The sequence below is a fragment of the Manis javanica genome, chromosome 14, assembly GCF_040802235.1.
Source record: "Manis javanica isolate MJ-LG chromosome 14, MJ_LKY, whole genome shotgun sequence".
In the NCBI taxonomy this organism is placed as follows: domain Eukaryota; kingdom Metazoa; phylum Chordata; class Mammalia; order Pholidota; family Manidae; genus Manis; species Manis javanica.
The window spans coordinates 15062305-15086617 of record NC_133169.1 but is presented as its reverse complement, the minus strand read 5'-3'; the positions used below and the strand labels follow the sequence as shown (position 1 = coordinate 15086617).

At 41.2% G+C, this 24313-nt stretch overlaps 1 long non-coding RNA gene across 2 annotated transcripts in view; it reads right to left on the bottom strand.

The window, feature by feature from the left end:
- Positions 1-21254, bottom strand: part of LOC118971663 (uncharacterized) — a 47835-nt gene extending 26581 nt beyond the window's left edge. Inside the window, exons 1-4 of one of the 2 annotated variants that reach the window (XR_005060223.2) lie at positions 17587-21254; positions 16148-16219; positions 6926-7136; positions 6083-6220 (exon numbers count right to left, since the gene is read on the bottom strand). This is a non-coding gene — a long non-coding RNA (uncharacterized lncRNA). Of the gene's footprint in view, positions 1-6082; positions 6221-6925; positions 7137-16147; positions 16220-17586 lie in introns of those variants that run through there. The other variant, XR_012125213.1, reaches the window with a different exon arrangement.
- Between the last annotated feature and the right edge of the window lie 3059 nt (positions 21255-24313).

The window sequence follows — 24313 nt, the reverse complement described above, 5'->3', positions numbered from 1 at the left end:
ACCTAGCAAATTTGACTTACTGTTTATGGAAAAAAAAAATCCTCTTAAAAAAATCTAATGAAATGACTACCAAGGCCTTTTGCACATCAAATAGCTCTTACAGAATCAAATTTTGATGAGGTAAGTGTAAGTAATTTAGTAACATATGGATTAAATTTCCCTTAAAATAGACATCATTTCAAAATTGAGGAGGAAAAAAAGTTCTTGGTAAAATATGAAAATATGTTTTGGTTTTCCTTGAACCCCAAACACAATTTGAGAAAGAGTTCAAGATGTTCACCAAACCCCCAATTCAACTAGTTTCACCCATCTCTAGTTCCAAGATATGAACTACTGGGAATTCTGGTGCTTATAAATATTACAAAAGTATCAGAAGATCCTGGCAAAATGTCAGAGAGAAATGAGGAAAAAGCAAACATTTAGAATATAATCAAATTCAAACTTAGGGATTCTGTCTCTAAAAGCTTTGTAACGGGCAGCCCTGCTCCCAGATAGCTGATGAAATAATTTCAATACCTTCTTACATTTCAGATGAAAATATTTAGCAACAAATATAGATAGGTAAATATTTTAAGAAAACTTCTGATAATAAGATAATTAAAAAATGCTTCATTACAGGAGACAATCTGGCAACAAGCTACCTCCAAAACACCAAAAGGGCAAGACTATCTCAAAAATCCAGTAAGAACATTCTATAGGGGCAGATGCTCTTACCAATTTTGATCATAACCAGTTAGCCAGTTAGCTCAGTTGACCCAACCTTGCTCTACCGAAAATCAAGGTCATGATCCAATTTATTCTTAAATTTCTAGAAGCTTGCCCTCTACGATCAGTGCCCCTCACTAGAGCCAGGGCAGTCTTTCAAAGATTCAAAGACCTCATGTCACTTCCTTTACCCTTCCATGGGTTCTCTGCTGCCTTCAGAGTAAATCCGAATTCATGCCACCAGTGACCTTCCTGTATACCTATTGTGTCTCATTTTTCATTATCATGGTGTTACTATTCCCCCCACCCTTCAAATAACTCTACATTCTATCTACATGAACTATGTACAGTCCCTACAATGTTCTGCCATGGAATGTCCTACTGAGATCAAACTTGGATTTTTTTTTTCCCTTCCTGAAAAAGGCCCTGGCAAGTCACTTTGATCATCTCCAGAAAAATTATGCATTGACTGTGATGCTCCCCCGAGCCATCCAGGGCATCTGTAGATAGTTACAAAACATGCCCTGGAGAAAGTGAGGTGGTCGCGAGGAAGTATGCCGCCCTCCTGATTGTCCAAGAAAGGATAGGTAAAAACAACCTATTTCCTAGATTGACAAAAGCTGCCTGAGCCTGGGTGGTATAAGTTCTTAGGAGGGAAAAGGGATCCACAGACTAGGTCTGTGGGGGATAAACACTTAGTTATCACCAACTCGGGCCGTAGCTGTCTCATCTCAAAGAAGGATTGTGTATGGGAGCTGCAGAAGCAAAGATGAAGTGCTCTCGGCCCAGGCCTCCCCCCAGTCCTCTGAGGCTGGTTCTGACGGGTGGATCCTCCACCTCTGCAGTCCATAGCGCCAGGCCTCTGGTCCATCACCTCTTGTGGTCAGTGTAGGTCCAGTTGTCAACGGTGCAGCAAGTGTGAGGGAGAAGCACCAGCAATAAAACTAACCAAAGCTTCCAGGCTCCTCACTCGTGGGCGCTGCAGCCAGAGGAATGATGCCTGTTAGACTGTGTAAGCCTCTGGAGTTGCAGCAGACTCAGAAAAAATGAGGAACTGCAAGATGGAGATGTTGAATGTTTGGCTAATCTGGTATGTATGGACTGAGCTAGCTTTCTTTGGAGTAAAAAAAAAAAAAGAAGGTAATTCCCCTCCTTCCCTTTGCCAATTCTGTAGAATAATTAACACCTGTCATGCTTCTCTGACTTTGGATCGCTCCTCATCCCCTTGTCTGACGGCTCATGTGCCACTTCACTCAGAAGCCCTCCGCACCTCACTGAGACTCCTTACACTCTGTGCGGACATCGGTGTTCCCTTCTCCTTCCCCAAAACAGAGGTCTCTTCTTCACATTGCTACCAGAACTACCTGAGTAAAATGCCTAATTTACTCATTCTTTCCCATCCTGCCCTCCCCCCCACTCAGCTGTGAGATTGTCTAAAACAAGGACTGCATGCAGGTATTCCCTGATGCATCTCCACCACCCAGGATATACTTAATGAATACTTACTAACAGTAAGAGAACCAAGGTCTTTGGTTAAGGAGGAGAGACATCCGTGCCAAACTCAGGACTCAAAGACTATGACCCACAATTCCTCTAGTTGTTCTTGCTAGCCCTTGAATTGAGGAATAAAAGAGACTGCAATTTGACCAGGGTCATCAGGGAATTGTGTGTTTAAAGACAGACAAAGCTATTGAAGGAAGCCCTGGTATTGCTCATTTTCTAATGAAATCATCATGTCCTCAAACACTCACCAAAAACAAGTGGAGAACCTCCAAAGCATCCCTGGGAAAGTCAACAGGGAGATATTCCCAGAGGGCAGGCTTGCAGGCTGACAGGTGGGCTGGCCAAGGAGCGCACTCCACTGCCAGTGTAGGGAGCCCTGTTTCCCTTCCCGGGGCAGAAATATGTTATGTGCTTTGGACCGTGACCCTCAAGGTCACTTCCCATTCTGTCCTTTCTCAAATGGAAGACTTTCTAGTAGTTTTTATTTTTTTCCCCCCCGAAATAGATTAGAAGGATGCAATCAGAAAAACAAAACTGGCAGGGTCCACTCAGGAAAACAAAATCCATATTTCAGCAGAGATAATATATTACAGGGAATTGGTTAAGCAGATGTTGGAGAAAATGAGGAACAATGAGATCATAGAGAGACAGTACCTGGCGAAACAAAGGCAGAGGTACAGAATTAGAACCTAGAAGCTCAGAGGAGGCCCCTGTGGGGCCATGCCAGACGTCTGAAGAGGACTGGGGTAGACTTCAGGAACTCAGAGGAAAGACCCTCAAAGCTGGGATGCAGATCCCTGAAGAGGGGGCGCCACTCACCTGGTGCTTTGGGGAGGGAACTCAGGGAGCTGGAATGCAGACCTGTGAACCAGTGAGATGGGAGGGAGGCTCCACTGGGACCACTGAGGGACTCAGTGACTGGGTCTGGTGGTGCTGGAGGAAGCTGAAGCCACCCACCAGCCGTGCTGCCTGGCGCAGAGGGCTGTGTCTGGGAGACACTGAAGGAGCAGAAGGAGCAAATCTTTTGTCCCTGTTCCTGCCTCCTGGACTCTCTCTGGTGTCCTTTATTGGCAGAAGCCAAGTGACCGAAGATAAACGTGTGGAGTCCCAGGCCAGCATCACCACGTTGAGCACAGAATGGTGGATTGGAGCCAGAGGCAAGAGCTTAGTAAACTCCATGTTCCAACACTTTGTTTATTCACGGACACATTCCCTTCCACACTTCAGTAAGGAGGAATGTCTTTACACTTTTCTCTAAAAAGATTCAACCATCTTTCATAGAAATGAAAACTCTGTTGTCCTGTCGCCGAAAAAAGAGGGGACCCAAATCCCACCAGCCACTGTCTGCAACAGGCCTGACAGCCATCACTGAGTGATGCTAATTGTTCTTATAACCCCATCACAGTCCTACCGGCATAGTTGGTTATGTAAATACCAAACTTTAAAATGATTCAGCAATGCAACGATCCTGATGTAAAAATAAGAGGAAAGGAAAACGGGACATCAACTAGCACACATGCTACACAACACAAAAAGCAAGAAAAAAGATATGCGTGCCTACTACAGTCTTTGTTTCCATGTCATGAGGCTATAGGAGACATTTTTAACGTCTTCCCTCACTCCATTCTGTGCTTCCTTTTCTGTCAGCTCCTCAATTAATTTGCTTCTTCACCTGCTAAGGTGACACAAGCCTTTGACCTTCACTGGTTCGACCTTCTTTCAGTTGCTGTCCTTTTCCTTTAACTTTTGCAATTGGGTGTGAAAGCATGGAAAGGTACCTGGGGAGTCCCCTAATATCTAGTCAGAATCCCTCCTGTCCCCACCGTACAGCAGCAATCCAATTTCCCCTGGGTCATGAGGATCAATCAGCAAGTTCCTTTTCTACATGTTGGTCCGTGAGGAGCCCCAGACGGCCGGTGGTACCATCAAAACTCTGAGGTGGTGAGAAATAAACCAGACTCGTTCAACAAGTTTTAGAGATTTGTTTGGGGCTGCTCCTTAGGGTTTACTGAGGGTGAATATTAGGATTCATTTAAAAAGATGAGGAAGAGGGAGAGGAAGAGAAAAAATAAAACACTATAGTGCCAAGTGAGAATGACAGAATGGCATCGCTCAGTGCCACTGGGTGGAGCACACCAGACCAGAGCGGTGGTTCTCAAAACACTTGAAATTCTGGAAATGAGAAGCACGGTTTCTTGCTGAAATGGAGTCCCACTGCTTTCGATAAAGTTGGACAGATCTTACAGCCTTCCTGTAAAATATTAGTCATCTCAACACATCTGTCAGAAACCCAACCTCTTAGCTCCCTCATTAGCTCAGTTGGTAAATTTATCCAGGCTGATTTAACAGGGACAAGGGACTATGGCAGGGCAAGGATTACCAGCAGGAATAGCTGAACAGATGTTTATAACAGCGGAACGCAAGTTCACTCTTGAAGACAAGGAGAAGACAATGCGGTGAATAACGTAGGTGTAAAAACCCCTCAGGCAAAGATTTTGGAATCAGATAACATTTGAAGAGAAACCCTGAGATGTGTTTTTCCTTTCTTGGGAATTATTTGTGCCTTTCATATTTGCAAGCATTCTTCCAAAAGTCAAGCCAAATGGGGAAAAATGTTACTTGAAACTTCCAATAGGAACAAAGATGAGAGCGTACATAGGTTTTCTCCAAGTTTATATTTTACTGTATTTGAGGAAAAATAAACCAGGAGCTTTAGGGCCCATGTGTGTTATTTTTTTCCTCACATAGCCTGTTTTCTGTCCCAATTATTCAGAACGCTGTTGTTTGTGATCTTTTATGAGTGTGGATGCATGTTCAAATTAAAAATCAAATGTATAAATACTGTAGCAAGAGAAAGACAGAAAACCGGAAGATAGCTTTAGTTTCAGATCTAATGCTACATTCTAAATGCTAGTGTTTAAGTGAGGCTTTTTCCTTTGCTCCTAGGTGTTAAAGTAGAAAAGTTCTTCATGAAATTGGCTTCCTGGTGTGAAATGCAAGACTTGAAGTCCAGAGATACTTGAGAAATCCAGACCTTGTTTTATTCATTGATTCCTACAAGCAAGCACAACTCTGTAGCTAGACAATCTGAGACCTCATTTGACTATGTAATGTATAAACAGAAGGCTGATTGTCCTTCCCTAAAACACAGCATCATTTGGGGAAAAGTCACAAAGTACACTGCCAAAAGCTACAGTTGAAAACACATGAGTTGAGCCTAGGTCCATCATGGAACTGGAGATGTGCTTAAGATAAAAAATCTAGCGTTTTTTATTTTGTGGGGAGGAAGGAAAACAGGAGAGATGAGTGGGCCTCAGGTGCTTGCACTGACTCCCCTACAGTAGTTCTACCCTCTTGAGAAGTCTTACTCCCTTCTCTCCAAAGGTGTCTTTGGAAGAGGTGAGGGTGGAAGGGACTGAGCCACATAGGCACTAAAGCACACGCCTTCCAGGCCATGAGGTTGGTGATCATTGCAATGGGCAGACGGCCCCACCCGTGACAAGAGGCAGAATGAACTTCCTGCCCACTTCTCTTGTGAGTATAGTACCTTTCTCTGGGCTCTGTTACTGCTGCTCCAAATAGAACAGGCGCCAAAAGGAGCCATGGGCAGAGGGAACCGTGGTTCCCAGTGAGCTGGCATTCATTCAGCAGTGCGTAAGAGAAGCCTCAATAAGAACCGAGGTGACTTAGAAAGGATCACAGCAAAGGCAAGAACCCTAGAAAAAAGCACAATAGTTTCCTGAAGTTGCTTTTACCTCTCCCATGTAACAATATTTATGGAAATGTGTTTCCAGCCATTGGGAAGAAATAATACATATATGTGTGCACACGCAGACGCATGCCCGCATGCACAAATAATTTTGCAAAGGCTGTGGCTTAGCCTCTTCACCTTTCTGAACATGAGTTGCGTTTTGACAGATCAGCAGAATTCCCAAAGAACACAGCAGCTGGCCAGTGAGACCATGCTGAGTTAAATGTGTATTTCCCTGGGTGTACTCATTCATTCTTCATTCTGCAAGAGAACAGAGTGGGGCCGCGTGATCGTTGTTACCAGGGAATAATTATCCTGTAAGGGAAATGAACGCCACTTTCTAATCCTTAACCCTCACTCTGTAACTTGTGGGCTAAGAGTCCTGGATTCTAAGCTTCTTTCACTCTGGGAGGGATGAGTTTTACCAAGATTTCTCCTTTTTCCCTAACACACAGTACAGCTCTCTGATAGAGTGCTCTGAGATGCCTAGAAGAGCCCGGTCAGCTCATCAGACAGGACCTACTAGTGTTTCATTCAGCAGAAAACCTACTTCAATTTAATTCCACATCTACTCCAAAATAAAAAGAACAAAAGGTAGAGCCTCCGGCTCTCTCTCTCTCTCTGTCTCCCCTCCCCCTCCTCACTCCCGTTTCCTGCATTTAATAAAGGCAGCAGCTAACATTTAAAAGCATTTGGAAAACCAGGAAGACCTCTCCCGGAGTTACAGGGAATGTTTTATATTATAGTGCTAGGATTAAGAAAGGAGGGAGCCTCGGATCTGCCTGTTGTTCCAAAAAACTGGTTGCTTGACAGCAGGCTGACATGGTGACTGAAATACAGGATGAGGCCAAATAATTGTGTGCATGCTCCCACGCGTGTGTTTGGGGGCAGGTTGAGGAACTGCAAAGCAAAGCAGTCAGTAAATACGATATTTGTTATCGTGGCAAAATTATTGGTTCAACTGACCTTTTATGGAGTCATCCTGAATTACACATAGTAACCTCCCAAAATATAAGAGAACTCATTCCAGCAACCGTGGGTATGGCAAAGCTCCTTGGCTCTTTCAAATGAGGTGTTTCTGAGCTGACATGCTGATCACTGGGCTTGTTGATACGCACAGGACATCTGTTTCCAAATGCACCAACCTGGTTAGCCATTGCTGGACTCAGGCGATTTCCTAGGGGAAATACAAAATTTTTTGTTTTCAATAAAACATTTGAGCCAAATTAGAAAGTAAATAAATGAATACTTCTCAAGAATCCATGATAACACTTGCCGAGCAGTGGGTCAGGCCAGATTTAATCTAAAAGCTTTCTGCTGCGTGTAAATGATTATGTCATAACATTTGTCTTTAATTACTCACCCCTTTCCAAAGGCTTGACTCCTAATGTGTTTCTCGGTTAACCACAAACACTTGTACTACAAGATTTGTCATATAGATTCATTCAGCCCCTTATCCCACCCCTCCATTTTTGCTCTTTGCAACATTGGTAAGCTGGAGCTTACCAATTTTGAGACATTGTCTAAACCATCCCCTCCTGGATATTTGAAGATTTCCACACTAAAAATATAACCCCATCTTCTCTTGACTCATGACAACCATTGGAGCAGGCTTAATAATAACGGGAATTGCAGTACTGTATCATCCTGGTTTTGTACTTATATGGCCTTGTTCCTTTGAGAATTTCTAAGAGTTCAAGAACATATGAAAAGAATAAAAACAACGGGTTGTAGCTTGGAAAGGAGTACAAGTCAATTAAATGACCACATACATATTTTTGTCCTTCATCACTTCACTTCGCACCTCACCTTCCCCTATGAGAAACAGAATGAATTATAATTTAATTCTCAGTGAATTAAATCAAGCATCTCCTCAGCTCACTTAGCACATATTGTTAATCCACACAGTGTTAGCAGAAGTGGGGCCCCTCAGGGTGATTGTTGCCACCTCTTCAGACTAATCCTGTGTGAAGTTTGGGATTATAGAATTGGGGGATAATGTAAGAAAGTGATGCAATTCTAAAGGTATGGCCATCCAGGATCGGATTTTTTTTGTAGGCAAAGTAAAAATCGCCTAAATGATGTAATCTGTGTGTTTTAAAGGTTTTCTGACTCCCAAATCCTAATTTTACTGACCTGAAATCCCTATTGGTTTATTTTGTTTTGTTTTGGGGAAGTGGTAGTTAAATGAAAAGGCCTTGGTTAAAGACAAATAGATACATGAATATATCTTTGAGTTAATGTGAAAATTCCCCAGTTAAAATGCCAATACTGGCAGGAAGTTATGCCCCCAGAAAGAAGAGAGATGGCTGGGATCCTGAATATTCAAATCGTTTCTCAGTTGCCTATTGTAATCCAGTAGTGGTTATTACTATAGGACATGGCCCTCAATTCCTTTCTGGGCTTCTTAATTTAGGTCAGTGGCTTAAGGCCCTGTGTCAGCTGGAGAATTCCTTTTGTCTATTAGGTTCAGAGAAAATTACGTAGGTTCCACGGTCCCTTTCCTTTAGCTTGGGCCCCACAAAGCTGAAGACTTTAAGGTCTTAACACTTTGACAGTGAGAAGAAACAAGAAAGATGAAAATTTAAAAAGGTGCCTCCCCTAAGCCTTCCACTCCAAGTCTGCTTTCCTCTGCCTACTGTTCTGACTCCCTCCTGGGAGGGCAGCAGCCTTACAGGGAAGAATAAAAATAGAGAACCAGCATAGAACATGTACAAAGAGAACCAAGGTCAAAAGGGGAAAATGCTAAGAAGTCCCCAAATCAGGAAGGCATTGCAAACAATAGCATGCGTTTTTTATAATCTTTTGAAGTGCCTCCCACTAGCTGGCCTCTCCTTGACCTGCTTCTCCTCTCTGTCCTTGGGTGGAATGGGGTTGTGGCTGACAGGCAGAGGAAGGGCTTAACTCCCCACAGATACTACACAATTCACTGTTACCAGCAGTGAATTTATGCTATTGGCCCAAGCAGCAGCACCCCTGCAAGTAGACTGAGGAATACTGATGAGGCAAGCTGAGACAGGAAGGGTTTAAAATGGTGAAGCAATTGAGACCCTGAAGAAGTGAGGTGCAGGAAGGTTGACAAGAAGCTCAGACCATCCAGACGCAATATGGTGGACTGGGCTCTTGGAGGGGGATGGAGTAATGACAGATTTCATCTGATGAACCAGGTCATTAGACTTGGTGTGACAAACAGGTCTGGGGCTCCCAAAGAAAGAGAACATTCTATTGTCGATGCTCTCGGTATCCAATCCCCAACAGGGAAAGTTGTTTTTAATGAAGAGACTGTGTTCTCAAGACTAGTATCATTATCTTGTTCTTCCTCAGATGTTTATTGATCTGTAGGTAAGTATTTTAAGTGTCTTGCTAAAGCAAGACATGTTTGCCTGCATAAGTCTGTCCTCGCTTCTCCCCCAGATCAGCTTGAGCTCTTGCTGTGTATTTCCTTGATCAACTAAGGACACATACTGCTTGTTGGCTTCCTTCTTCTGTCCCCTCTAGTCCCTGATGTCTGGGCTGGCAATGCCTCTGGCTTCTCCTTCACAGGCATCTCTCTGAGCCACCCAGTCTTTCCAAGCACTTTTGTTTGGCTGGAAAAAAGGCCCTAAGCCATCCTCCCCATTGTCCAGCCTTCCTAGCTGAGTGACCTCTGGTGAAAGATTTTCTCTCTCGCTGATGGTGATCCTTCAGTCCGAACTAGGCCTCCTACCTCCCGAGTCTGAGCCTCAATAGTATTCTTTTCCCTTTATGCCTGCTATTGTCCTTCCCCTTGGATCACATGATGGAAAAAAATGTCATTGCTCCTCAAAAGCAATGAAAAAAGTTTCTTTTTGCTCTTGCCTGACAGAGTCATCACGCAGAACATAACTGACAGCTCAAAAATCCTCTTTCACATTTGATGAGGAAATTAATTATGATATAATAGGCATACCCTCACAAATGGAATCTGCCTTATCATAGGGCACAGTTGCTATGGAAATAAGCCACACTAAGAAACTTCAATCAGAACTGCACTTCACATGGTCTCCAGGCACTGTCATCATTCACCAACACCAAAAATATTCTATTGCTTGTGATTTCCTTCTTCCATCTCAAGTTTGAGGGTCTGGGATTGACCGGAATTGCAAAAATATTTCTATGTTTTAAGGTTTTATTCATCAATAAGCATCTACTTTTCTACCCCTATATGTAATTGATTTTTTTTTCTTTCTACTAATAAGCTTATTTCTTTTTACCATATGAATTTTCATGTGTTATCTTAAATTGTTTTTTGGGACAAGGAAGAAGTTATTTCTTTAACTTATTAGTATAAACATTCTTTTGTCCTGTCTTATTCCTTCTCCCTTTCTGTGGTTCTTAGTCAGTTTTGATTTCTTGATCTGACCTTCACCATAGCCTATAATTGGAGTAAAACAAATCTAGGTACTGTCACAATTCCACACTTAGCAGCTGTAACCCCAGAAAGTTCCTTCACTATACTTTATTAAATCAGGACTACCCTAACAATGGGGACAATGTGACAAATAGATAAAACCATGAATATGAAAGATCATAGCATACTTGATCCATAATATATCTTCAATAAATATTCCTTGATTCATGAATTATAAAATATGACTGTCACCATCAAGACTTGATTTATGTCAAGCATGTAGTAATGACAATGCATGTCCTACAGAGCATAATTTCTGGGAAATTCTTCCTTCTGGCTTGACCATTTCCCCATGGTCTCAAGCATGTCATACATTGAATAAATGTTTAAACAGTTTTACATGCAGACAAATGATGATTTAATTCAAATCCTTTTGTTCTTGAGTGGATCAAGCATCTAAACAGCCACCCACATCTGCCATTTGATCATGTATTTCCCCCAGGACATGGCGTGGATTTCTCTGGAATGTTCAGGCAGCCTTCCCTGCTGAAGCTAGCATGCCACACATTTTTCCCCAACCAACTCTGATATGGCTTAATGTGAAAGGAGGAAGGGACTGGTGTCAAAAGGAAATTCAACATCTAATTTTCTCCCTCTCAGCCAGCTATGATAGCATGTAATAAGAACTTGAGCATCAAAGGTTTTGACTGCCACAGGAAACGATAGAACTATGGTGTTCGAGTGGGTTAACCATCTCCCCAAAAGCATTCTTGTGATCTCTTTGTCACCCTCACCCACTCTGACTTATTACCGTATCTTTTGACCTTCTTTTTCTCTTCATAAAAAGCATTAGGTTGCCATTTATATAGCAGAGGTCAGCAGATAATGTTAAAATTTACTGTAGGCCCCTGCTTGGGAATGTATCTCTCTGGCACAAAATGCCAGGAAAGCATGAGGGGTTTGATATCCTTCAGTTGTGTGAGGAGAAATAATAAAAGGACCAAGTCCTAAGAGAAAAATTAAACTTTCCAAAGACAGAACGTAGCTGCATTTTAAGTAACCACTTTAAAGACATGACTGCTGTTTTGGCAATAGCTAGTAACCCACACAAAATTAATTTCATGTTTCATTGACATTACTTTCAGGAATTTCATGTTGACATAACCTATAGAGTAGGGTTGAGATACTGCAGACAATATATTTAATGCTGCTACACCAACACAAAATATTTTAAATCTGAACAGAGACCCAGTTTTGTAAAGTAATCATGTCCTATGTAAAAAAAAAATAGAACGAAATTGTAATTTTCACGTCAGTTGTCTAAATGCTAATTGCTTCTGGTGCAGAAGTTTAAATTTAACCATGAACTCCTTTCATGGCTCCTATGTTGGACTTAAAATACATATCAGCCTCCTTCTGATTTTGTCTTCCATCAAATAGACATTTTTATCTTGGCTATGTTAGAGATATCAACTAGCGTGTTATGAAGTTGTATACTAAGCTAACAAGAAGGCATCTATGAACACATACTTCGAAATACATTCAACAAAAAGGTTGATTTTCTATAAAGCAAAATGTTTTTACTTACCAGTTGGGGAGAAGGAAGGTTGGCCCTAGCCACTGGTATGTCTGTGTCCTATAACAACCATATGTCCCCATGCTTTGCATTAGCATCTGTCACCATGGATCCCAGATCCAAGTGCTGAGAAAACCATTGTATGACAAGGCTCTCTTTGGCTCAGAGGCAATAGACATTGTTTTCATAATGCACAATTTCTGTTTCTACCTCTTTGCTTCCAAAGCTGCTCAAAGTCACATATTAGCAACTGGCGAGAGTCAGACCAGCATTACTGCTATTGTAAAGGCTTCTCAGCCCGTTTAGCCTGTTTCCATCATCGAAAGGTATGCATTAGCACATCCGTTAAGAGTTGTTTTTCTACCCCTTAGTCTGTAATTTGTACCCTGTTGAATATACCATAAAGCTGGGAATTCATTTAGTCTGGCAGAATTTGGAGAGGACTTAGTAATACAGGAATCTCAGCTTTGGCTAGGTAGTTGAATGACTATAGTTTCCAAATTTCATAGCGACAACCATTGCTTGAAGGCATGGGAAAATTTTCCTCTTATGATTGAGTATTGCCATGTGTATTAGTCAATCATTGCCAGAATAATGCAACATAATAAGCCACCCTAAACTCAGTGTCTTTAAACATGATTATTCTCACTCACACATCTGTTGATCAGCTGGGGGTCAGCTGACCTAACTTTCAGGTTGGATCTGGGTCTGCTCCACATGTTTCTCATCATCTTTGGACTGGTGGACTAGCTGGGACATGTTTATCTCATGTCAATGGCAGACACGTAAAGAGGGACAAGTGGAAACACACAATGTCTCTTAAGGCCTGTTCTCAGAACTGGCAACTGTCCCTTCTGTCCATATGCCATAGGCCAAATCCAGTCATTTGGCTGAACCCAAAGTCAAGGACTGGGAAAGTACATTCTGCTTCTCATGAGGAGAACTACGTCATATGCCAAAGGGCAGGACACCGTGAAGGGTTAGGTGTGGAGCCAACAATCCAATCTTCCGAACTGTCAGATATTAAGGATGGCATACAAGTCGGTTTGCAGCCATAATTCAAGAAATTAATGGTGGCGCCTTTGAGAGTTTCAGTTCCCTCAGCAATGAAGAAAGTGTGCAACATCTTTCACTTGAATGTTACCTTTCACTTGCTGTCATGCTGGAGTCTCACAGCCTGGGGGCATACTGAGGGATTTCAGAGTGGAATTCTAATTCTTTATTAGTTAAGGCAAGGTTATATAGAATGTTGACTATTATAGTTTGTGCTATCTGTGGCCCTACATTGAGTAATAAAGAAAGGAGATGATTTTGTAGAGATTTATACACTTCTTTAGGGGAAGACTCCAAAGCATAATGGATACTGTGCCAATAAGAAGACTGGCATTTCTGTTCTCTCTTTCTTAGAGCCCAGCTTCTATTCAGTCAGGGTAGCCCACTGCTGGAGACACCATATGGAAACACCAAGTTTGGGGAGAAGGGTACAGGATGAGAAAGAGTCCACACGGACGATAGCCAAGGAACCCATCCAACAGCAAGATCCTGGGCCCCGGACATATAACCACAGTTGTTACCTGGTAGCCAGCTGCCAGCTGTTCAAACCATCCTAGTTGAGTTGCCATGTATATGACTGACAAGACCTTCTTGGATATTCCAGCCAGCAGACATCACATGAAGCAGGAACAGAAAACAGGGAATATTCCTAGCTGTGACTCATCTGAATTGCTGATCCACAGAATTGTGAGAAGTAATAGACTTGGTATTGTTTTAAGTCACTAAGTTTTAGGGTAGTTTTTTAGTCAGCACTACATAATTCAAACAGTGACTTTTGTGAGAATTTCTCCAAAAGTTGGAATTCTTATTTGGCCTTTATCATTTTTGCCATTTGGATACTCTTTCTAGGGAACATGGCATTTTTATCACAGAGAATGTGAGTGACGGTGAAAAGCAAAAACACATTTCTTATTATTAGATGAGTCTGAAGAGGGAAGAGCTTGTTTATTCTTCTGCAACTGAATGTTATTTAATTTTTGAGGCCTAAAACCTATAACTGGATTACCTGAAGGAGGAGATTCAATAAATTAATGTACTAGTTAATTGTCTGCCAGAAAATTAAGCCAGATCGAAGGACCACCACCTATTGGAGCCTCTTGCGAAAAATCCATTTCCTGCTCACTGGGGCTGTTGGCAGAATTCATTATCTTCTTTTAAGATTGGGATCCGTTTTTTCTTTCTGGTCCTAGAGGCCACATGAAGTCTTTGGTTCCTTGCTGCTCCTCTGGCAATGGCAGGTCATATCCCTCTCACACTTGGAATCTCTCCTTTCCACTTTTGCCTTATTTTCTGACGCACATCCAGCCTCCCCCTTCTGCTTTTAAGAGCTCATGTTAAGATTGGGTCCACCTGGATAATCCAGTATAATCTTGCTATGTTAAGGTCAGCTGATTAGGAACCTAAATTCATCTGTGACTTCAGTTCCCTTTTGCTATGCAAATAACATTTGGGGGTCAATTATTCTGTCTCCTCAAGCAAGATATCTGCCTTCTTCAATTGCCAGCTCCTTTTATGTCATGGTGTATATAAATAGCACGCTCATAAATTGTGCACTGTGCAACCTGTGCAGCTGGCTCTTAGAAGTATATTAGAACAGAAGTGAGGCAGATTACATATCCAGTGTTTCATTTCTGTGTCTTTGATTCTCCCAATTTCAAACGGACATGTTACTACCTTCCTCTCATTTCAGAGCAAGATTTCTCTTTCCTGTCTCTATTAACCCAAGAGGAAGATTTTCTTTTAGACACAAATAAGCAAAGAACATTTTTAAAGGAAATATTTATAATAGAAATATATATTTTTAATTACAGAAAAAAAATGGGGATAGATTTTGCAGCAAGAAAAGGCTCCTGGACATCTGCTCAGATCCTTCAGCCCATTCAAGCCTAGCTGTTCTTCTCACAGTCCTCTGAATGCCTTCTAGCGCTGCTCACTAAATTATCTCTCACAGCCCCACTGAGTCAGCCTTTCTCATGTGTCACCAGCTAATACCTAGCCCAGGAGATGGCTGCCAATTGTCCTCTTTCAGTTTGTGATAACATTACCCGTGACTATTAATTACCTCACAATCTAATTACAAAACCATGTGCTTGACTTCAGGAAGATTGATGCAATGCCATGTTTCTCAATTTTATTTATATAGTGGAGAGAGGTTTTCAAAGATATCTAATGTAAAAAAAGCCATTATTTAAAAAGCCCAGGGGAGCTATCATGGTTAGTAACTCAGATTCCTCTTTCCCTGCCTTTGTAATCACTGAAACAGCATCACAGAATCCCAAGGCTTCTTTGGACACAGTTTTGAAAACTTTAGTATAGCGGAAGGACCTAACTGCAGTGGGAGACAAGAGGCATTTCTCCATTTTTTCAGCCTTGTGATTTTTGAGCAATGCCCTCAAATCTGCATTTCCTTTCTTATCTAAGTGAGAATAATACCTTTTCCTACTAATTCTTAGGAGTAGTGTGAGAATCAGTCTCATATTCTGCTCCTTTCTGCCCCCCATTTCTACCCTAATATTCTAATGATGTAGGTTCATTTGCTTTTCCCTAGCACCTTACCTAATCATGACCCTAAGCCATTGACCAAGTTTTCTTCCACATCTAGAATAAGTTTTCCTTTTTACTTTCAGTGAAATTTTTACTTTGGCACCTCATTTGTTAAGCTTTTGGCCCAGTCATAATGAAGAGGCTTTATGTGTATATTATTTTTCATCTGTATTTTTCATCTGCATTTTGCATGAAAACCTATTGTACTATGTCTGAATTTCCACAGGCTCAAGAAATATGAAATTTTTATCTTTTATGTCTGGTATCTAACATAGTCCTTGGCAGAAAATAGGTTCCCAGTAACAGCTTTTTTGAATGAATGACTCAAAAAGTAAACATGCACTGTATTTGTTATTATGATGATGGCTATCTCTGTGTACAGACTGTATTTCCTCCACCTAAATACTTTGCCTTAAGCCTCCCAACCTTTTGTCACATGAAGCTACCAGTGCCCCACTCACATCAAAAGCACTGGTGATAACAGGAAAGGCACAGAATAGTTAATAAGGGATAAGGAAAATTTGTACATTTCATAGAAAACTACTCAAAATTCTTACTACCCCTATCTGTTCCTCCAAACCCCCTCCCCCCTTCCATTTCTGCTGTGGCTCTGCTCTAACATGTCTTCTCATTCAAACCAACTTACCAAATATTTCTTCTGCATATAGGAAGCTCTCATCAGTCAAGTCCAGTTTTCTCCATCAAACTGTATTTTCACCTTAACAGGAAATAATAATCAAGATCACATTGATTAGTTTAGTTCTTATAGTTTGTTTTACCTTCAGCTCTATTTTCAGTTGTCACCTATATCTACATTTGTGAATGTACGCCTTAAAATATTCTGAGTTGATTCCACTGATACCGTCTCCTCCTGTTCACACCCATGGATTCAAGTTACAAGTCTCATGTATTTTATACTTCTCAGGGTAAGAACTGTCAACTTACTTATTAAGGTAACTACAAAAGTGAAAGATCTGGGACACAAAGACACCATATTCCATACCTTAAAATGCAACATTTTCTCATTGACATATAAGTAGTTTTTCTGGGATATAGCTTTCCTTGTAACTGTCTGGCAAAAAAATAAAATAAAATAAAAAAATACACCAGGATTTACAGAAATACAAAGTTTGATATTTAATTTTAAGTAGTGATTTTGATAGTGGGAATAAATTTATTTATATTGTATTCCAATTGATTTTGTGGTATAAAATATAAATTGATTGTCTCCTTATGCTTTGAACTCAAGCCAGACATTCAGGTTCTTGCTCTGAAGTGCAGAATTTAAAAATAAACAGCACTAAGAACTACAAACTTTTCTCTCTGGAATGAGAACTCCCCCTCCCCCACATAAAATTATTCATTAATTTGTTAATTTACATATTCACTCATTCACTTGTATCATTAAAGATCCATTAAACATTTGAAGAGCCCAGAATTGTATCGCTGCTGATATGTGATTGTAGATAAGCCAGTTCCTTGGTAACAGAAAGCCTATATCCTAGTGAGGGAGACAGAAGTACTCCAGGTATGCCGAACAGCCATGTAACTTGTGGATCCTACTACAGAAGAATATTCATCCTAGGTAGGGACCCAGAAGAGTGAAAACGGAAACTAAAAGAGGTGGTCATGTCAAGAAAGGCTTCACAGAGAAGGAAATGTTTGATCCTCACCTTGAAAAATGCCTGGGTATTTAGTAGGCAGATGACAGAGGGATATTCTGAGCAAGGGGGAACAGTGTCAACGAAGGAATGTAAGACACTGGCTTGAGAGCCACATCGACAACGCGTGTCTTTGGTGTCCCACGATATTCTCTTTCATCAAGGACCCAAATCCTCTCAGCCAAATAGGCTTCACAGGCTAATTTTAGAGGCATAGAAATGATATACCTCAAAATAACTTCAAAACTAAGTTTGGTAAAACCTTGGATTTTAGTAATAAATATACCAGGGTTTAATTCTACTGCTATTACTTACTAACCATGATGCAATAGGCAAATAATGTCATCTCCTTCATTCATTTAGGCTGCTGTAATAGGATACCATAAACTGGATGGCCTATAAACAACAGAAATTCATTTCTTACAGTTTCAGAGGCTGGGAAGTCAAGGTCAAGGCACTGGCAGACTCAGTGTCTGGTGAGGGTCCACTTCCCGACTCATAGACGGCTGTCTGTCTTCTAGCTGTGTCCTCACGTGGTGGGAGAGACACAGGACTCTCTGGGGCCAGTTTTATATGGGTGCTAATCCCATTCATGAGAGCGTCACTCTTGTGACACAGTCACCTCCCAGAGGCACTGTCTCCTAATACGACCACAGCAGAGGTCAGGATTTCCACACAGGAACTTGGCAGTGGTGGGAAGGCCCACAAACATTCAACTCACTTTCATCATTCACAAACTGAGACTAAAGATACCTACTTCTGCATCTCATTTGAGGGTTAAAATAGGTAATTCATTGAAAATATTTAGGATGGTACCTAGCAACAGTATGTACTCAAAAAATGATTAACTTTATTACTGGCACCAACATCAGTACCCATCCATTCCCTTACTGCTAGTAATGCAACTACTGATAACAATAATAGCTACTAGTTTTTCAGTCCTACAGCCCAGCAACAGTACTAAATCCTCTACATGCACTAGCTAATTTACCTGTCTTTTCTACTATTGTTATTCCTACCATTTCTGTTGCATGAAATCACTGTAATGTCAAAGTCTCCATAGATGTTCATTTCTCATCATGAGGCACTAATCCATGTGGGGAATTGGCAACAGTGCAATTGCTTTTTTCTTCCTTGTTTGTGCTTTTGCGACTGAATCCAGGGGAGGAGAAAGCTGCCCAAATACTACTCACCTGGTTAGGTATAGAACAGTATTTGTTTCCTAAGGCTGCTGTAACAAATTACCAGAAGCTTCTTGACTTGAAACAACTCAGTTTTATTATAGTCCTGGAGGTCAGAAGTTCAAAATGAGTTTTATGGAGATAGAATCAGCATGTCAGCAGGGCTGCCTCCTTCTAGAGGCTCCAGAGAGCGTTCTCATCCCCCAGGGACTGCTGGCACGCCCCAGCTACGACTATGTCACTGCAGGCCCCGCTTCCTTCATCTCATTGCCCCCACCCTGACCTCTAACTATTCTACCTTTCTCTTATAAGAAGCCTGTGTTTACACTGCATCCACCAGATAATCCAGGATTATCCCTCCAATCCCCTCACCCCCCCCACCCCCCACCATTTAAAGATCCTTAACCACATGCAAAGTCCCTTTTATCCTATAAGGTAACATATTCAGAGGTTCCCCAGATTAGGGCATGGAACATCTTTGGGGGTCCATTATTCTGTCTACCACAAAGATTATCATAAATTATTACATTATTTGGAGAATGAAAAAAGACCTGAACACAGCTTGATAGGGAAAATATCGACATAGTGTAGAATATTGTCGAACCCATAAAGCATTCTCCTTGAATGCTTCTGTTCTTGTATTTCATATTATTAGAACAGGAGCCTACGGGGGATTTTCCAGGCAGTGGATCACAAGCACCACTTTGGGGCTCTCACCTTGCCTGGTCGTTGGCTATGTGGCTGGTGCACTTTTATCTAGGCGATATTTTTTACCTACACACCACAGAGGCTGCTCCGGTTTGGCTCTGTATGTGGGGACTGCAGCTAATCAAGATCATTAGAAGCAGGGCGCAAATGTCATCAAACTCTGCCACACAGACCAAATCTGGCCCTTCCCCAGGGGGTTCCAGGTCCACTTTTACCATGACATTCCTGTGTGATACAGGGAAGGTTGTTTGATTTCCCTGGCCTCGGTTTCCCCAAGTGTACAGTAAGGTTGGGTATAACTGCCTTGTTTATCTCATAGGATGATGGTGAGAAGAAAGAGGAATAATAATTTTGAGAAAGTTTTAGGAAAAAGTAAAATGCAATGTTGTTAGTTATTGCTAAGAATTTAATCCTTCTCCATAGATTTTTAGAAAACAAAAAATTTTTTGCATCCACAGTTTACCAAATAACACCTAGTTGTTTCATTCTGCTTGAGTCAGCAGCTGAATGGTGTCTATAGTTTGCCAAGCTTAAAAATAGATGCTGGTCTTCTACTTAACACTGAGTTCAAGAAAATTTAGGTTTGGCAATGGGTACCCCTTGTGTCCATTCCCATTTCTAGTTTAGAGGCCTTCTTAATACTGTTTAGAAAAACTGTGGGCAGTGAATATTCTTACAAAACAACATTTGATGAGTTAGAGTAAATGAATTAGAAACATATGGATCAAATCTCTCTGAAATACATCAGGATTGAAAAATGAAGGAGAAAAAAGCACTTAGCTTTATCCAAATACGTAAAGGCTAGCTTGTTAAGCTTGACCAACCTAAAACACTACTGCATAGGGCAGGGGCTTGGACTTCCTCTCCATCAACTTTTTATATTGTCAACCAATTTCTCCCTTTCCAAGGCAGGCGTGTACAATTACAGCATTTCTTTCTCCATGATTCTTAGATTCTTTCTCCCGGATTCTCAAAAGTGTATACATGAGAAACCAAACCCACCTGTCCTAAAGACTACGTGTGCTCATGAAAAAAATATGTAGAATGTAACTATCGTACAATGAAATTGATGTAATTCGTGAACAAATGAACAGTTTACAACAACTTGTACAGAATATCCTGCAACTAATAACTGTAGTTTTGGGTATCAACAAAGTGATAGAGAATAGTTATAGTGCTCAATTCAGCCAAGTCTTTCTGTGACAGCTTTAGTAGCTCTACTATTTGGGTGTAAGTCACAGAAGTCAATTCAATATTCCAGTGCCAGAATCTCCTCTGGATATAATCTAAGACTCAGACCACTTTAAGCTACCTGCATCTCACTTCTGCTCTTCTTCAAGAACCAGTAAGAATTTCCCTAATTGTTTATACTCAGTAAGAGTGGTGAGCACAACCACTCAATTAAGAGGGTGGGATACCAATGGGTGTGTGTGGAGGGAGATGGTATTTAACATATTCCAGGTCACTTTTCCTGTTCTCCCCACTCAAATTCACAACTTCTTCTTTGCACCTAAATATGTCCTTGCCCTTGGAGAAATTGAGTCAATGAGCATTTAAAAAAATATGTTCCTTTCAGGAACTTTAATGAGCTTCCCATTTATGCTGAAAGTACCACTGTGAACCTGGGATGACCCAGCTGAGCTGAGGACATAAAGAGGATCGTCACTGATCACTGGTTTGACAATCGTCGTGAAACCACAAATAGAATTTAGCTCTTTTTGCCTTCGCCTTTATTTATATAAACGAGGAAACTGAAACAGGATGGGATAATGAGTTACCATCTGACCTTCTACCTCTTGAAGCTTTCTCTAGAAAGATACCTCCAGTTCTCAGGGCTTCCTCTGAATTGCAATAGCCCTCGTCTGAACTGACTTGTACTTAACTTAACCTTTAGGGCGATCTTCACTGATGTTCCTTGTGCAGGTATCTTCCCCAACCTACCCATCCAGACTTAACAGCCCAAACCCAGGAACTGTATACACATCACAAGACCCACAGACAAACAATGCACATGATATCATTCAAGATACAGCGTCTTTTATTATTATTATTATTATTATTATTATTATTATTATTTTGGGTTTTGTCTTCTTAATAATAGATAGCCAGCTTACCAAATAAACTCAAATACTTCATAGAGGATATAAAGACAGTTATTTGAGTACATACACATTCCCAAATTCCACCACTTGTAACAACATACTATATGTGCTCATTCTAGAACACGTGGATTTAGGGATGCCCGCATTCAACAATTTCTTCAAGACTTTATTTCTGACTCCTTAGATCATATTGCTGTGGGGTGTCCCATGCAATGGCTCTTTCCAGAAATGGTCCAATTTTATTTCATTTTTTTCTCTAAGTAGGGTTTATTATTTGGGGTCAACTTGATAAATTGTCAGATGGTTGGATAATATATGTTTTATTTTGTTTGAATGTGCTGCATTTATTATACCCCTCTGTCCTGAACCAAGTGGACTTTTTATTATTAAAAAATCTAATGAAAACAAACTTCACAAAGAACTATTGTTAAAGAATACACTTATCATTTCTTTTTTTTCCCCTCTCTTAGGTGGATTTACAAGAGCCTCTTGTTATAGGTCGTGCATGAATGGCAAGCTGTTTGCTTTAGATTTATGTAGAACTTATAATAAAAATGAATCAAACTTATTTTAAAACAAAATCTAAATTAAGTGGATTCATAAACCATTGCAATAGAAAATTGATGGAAATCTGAACCTTGACAATTTCTCTACAAGGAACACTTGACATCTTTCTAGTAGATTTGTTTTACTTAAGCAAATTTTTAAATTAAAGTCAGACAGGGGAAAAGCAATAGGGCTACTTTCAATAGCTTTTCTTAGAAAATTATTTATATCTATATTATATCCATTCTAATATATTTCAATGTCGTTTTTCCTTAAACCAGTCAACAATTACAACTGCCTCATAGCCTTCTTTTATTTAACAAACTAGAGATATTTACTAGGTCTCACTCTTCTCTATGAGTCTGAATATATATAATGAATCATCTAAACATCACCTCATTCCTATTTATAGAACCCCCTCACCCTCCTTCCCTCTGGTCCTTTGCCTCAATATAACTACCCAGTCTTTAGCTATTCCTTCTTCCTTCCGTGGAGACCAGTCACTCATCTTTAATAAAGATGACACAGCCACAGGTACTTCTGTTTGCACCCACCTTTATCAGCTATTTCCTCTAAATTCTACAGCATCTTAAATTCTCTCTTACTGCAGAAATCTTCCCCCCTACTTAAGATTTACTCAGGTGAGTCCCAAGCAGAAGTAAACAGTATTTTAGAAGTCTGCTACCCCCTCAAAATACACAACCATCTTTTTCCTTCTACTTATCAAAGTTCTTCCAGCTGCCACCCTTCCTCATGAGGGAACACACTGTCGTTGGTCTGCCTGTCTACACGTGCCCGACGCTCTTCACTCAAACCAAGGACGCCTAGTTTTTCTCAGTCCACATCCAGGTTTACTTTATAGTACTGCAATCGTGAACTCTCTCTCTTCCTAAACGCAACTGCTCCTTTGACTCCCGTGAAGGGGCACTATTCAGGTCCCTTGTCTCTTCCCATCCCCCTCACTCTCTCCTTGACTTGCTGGGCGTCCTCTTCCATTCGGTTTGTGGGAGTCTACATCCAGGTTTTGTCTGTTTATACTTTACATCTATTTTTAATGCCCTTTGTCACAATTTGTACTGTAATGGCTCTACATAGGTCCACTGCCCAGAGGGCTCCTTGCTTTATATCAGCAGCCTTAGCAGCTTGGCAGTTGCCTCCTGAATATTACCACCTCAGTCTTCCATCCTAACCTGTTCTAGCTTAACTTCTGACACATAGTAGGTTTTCAGTAAATGCTGAACTAAATGAGCTATACAGCTACAATCATTCTGAGATGGATTTCTCTGGAAACACTTGCAAGAGAATTAAGAGGCAAAACTGGTGGAGGATTCTCTAAGTCAATGATTTTTGTGTATTCAGTCTGGTGGTAATGAGTGAGGCAGACCTCTCTTTACCTTTGCATAGTCTTGAACAAGCTGCTTAACCCTCTAAACACCAGTTTCTCATTTATGAAATGTCACCTACCAAATAAATTGTTGTGAGGCTAAAATTAAATAATTCATATAAAGTACTGAGATGGTAATAGTAGAGATCCCTCTTATTTTTAGAGATAATGTTCTCACTCCATTGCTAGAATATGTATATTCCACAGAGTGAAGATTTTTGTCTTTTTTCATTCCCAGCCATTGGAGATAGTGCCTAGGAAGGGCCTGCCATACAGCAGGCCTTCAATCAATATTTGCTGAAAAATAGTAAACTAAAAGGTGTCTTTATATCTAGAACCAGATTCGTCATGTTTCTCCCCCATGCCAGCTCTCCTTTTGTCTCTGCCAGAGCTCCTAATGGTAACATAGCTTCCAGAATAGAATCTGTGGAGTCCTCCTTTCTAGGTCTGGATGAGAACGCCAACAGAGACTTCAGAGTGACGTCCTGCACTAGGTGAGCCCTTCGTGGGTCAGGAGGGGACCCGGCAGGACGGAATGGGGAGATATGCCAGCCATTGCCCTTCCCCTGCCCTTCTTCTGCTTCCTCCTAACACACTGGCAGGCACTCATGTTCTAAGAAAAACAAAAGGGAAAGGAAAGAAATGCAACATTGAAAGGACATGGCTTGAGCAGGCCTCAAGGACAAGGCTGCCCCTACCTGCCAAACCCTCAGCTTTGTCCTTGCACAGTCACTGCTGTGGTGCTTTGCCCACCCTAGTGTACATCTGGCCCCTGAGGCCAGAGTCGGGTAGAGGACATGGAGGGGTAGGGTGCACAGTTTGGAGGATGGGGCTGTACGCAGCAAGGCTGCCTCCTGGAGAAGCCCACAGAAGGCGTTCCAGGAAGGCTGTGGTGCAGAGCAGCCATGTGGTACACAAACGTGTCCACCAGAAATGTTAAAGAAGTGAAAAGGTTGGCGTTGGAGAAAGACCCTTGTTGGTCCTCAGCTGCCAGGACGTCCCCCAGGAGACCCTGTGAGTGGAGGGAGAACCTGTAAAAGCAGGTGATGGGGTAACTCAGAGATGAATGTATGTGACCACATTGGTACACCAGGGCTTTTTTGTCACACAAGTGGGAGGCCAGAAAAGAGAACCGAAGTTGTAAACTAAGGAAGAAAGATCGACTAGAAGCAGGAGACACAGGATATCAAACTCAAAGTACCTGATGAGAAACAAAACAGCAGCAGGGTG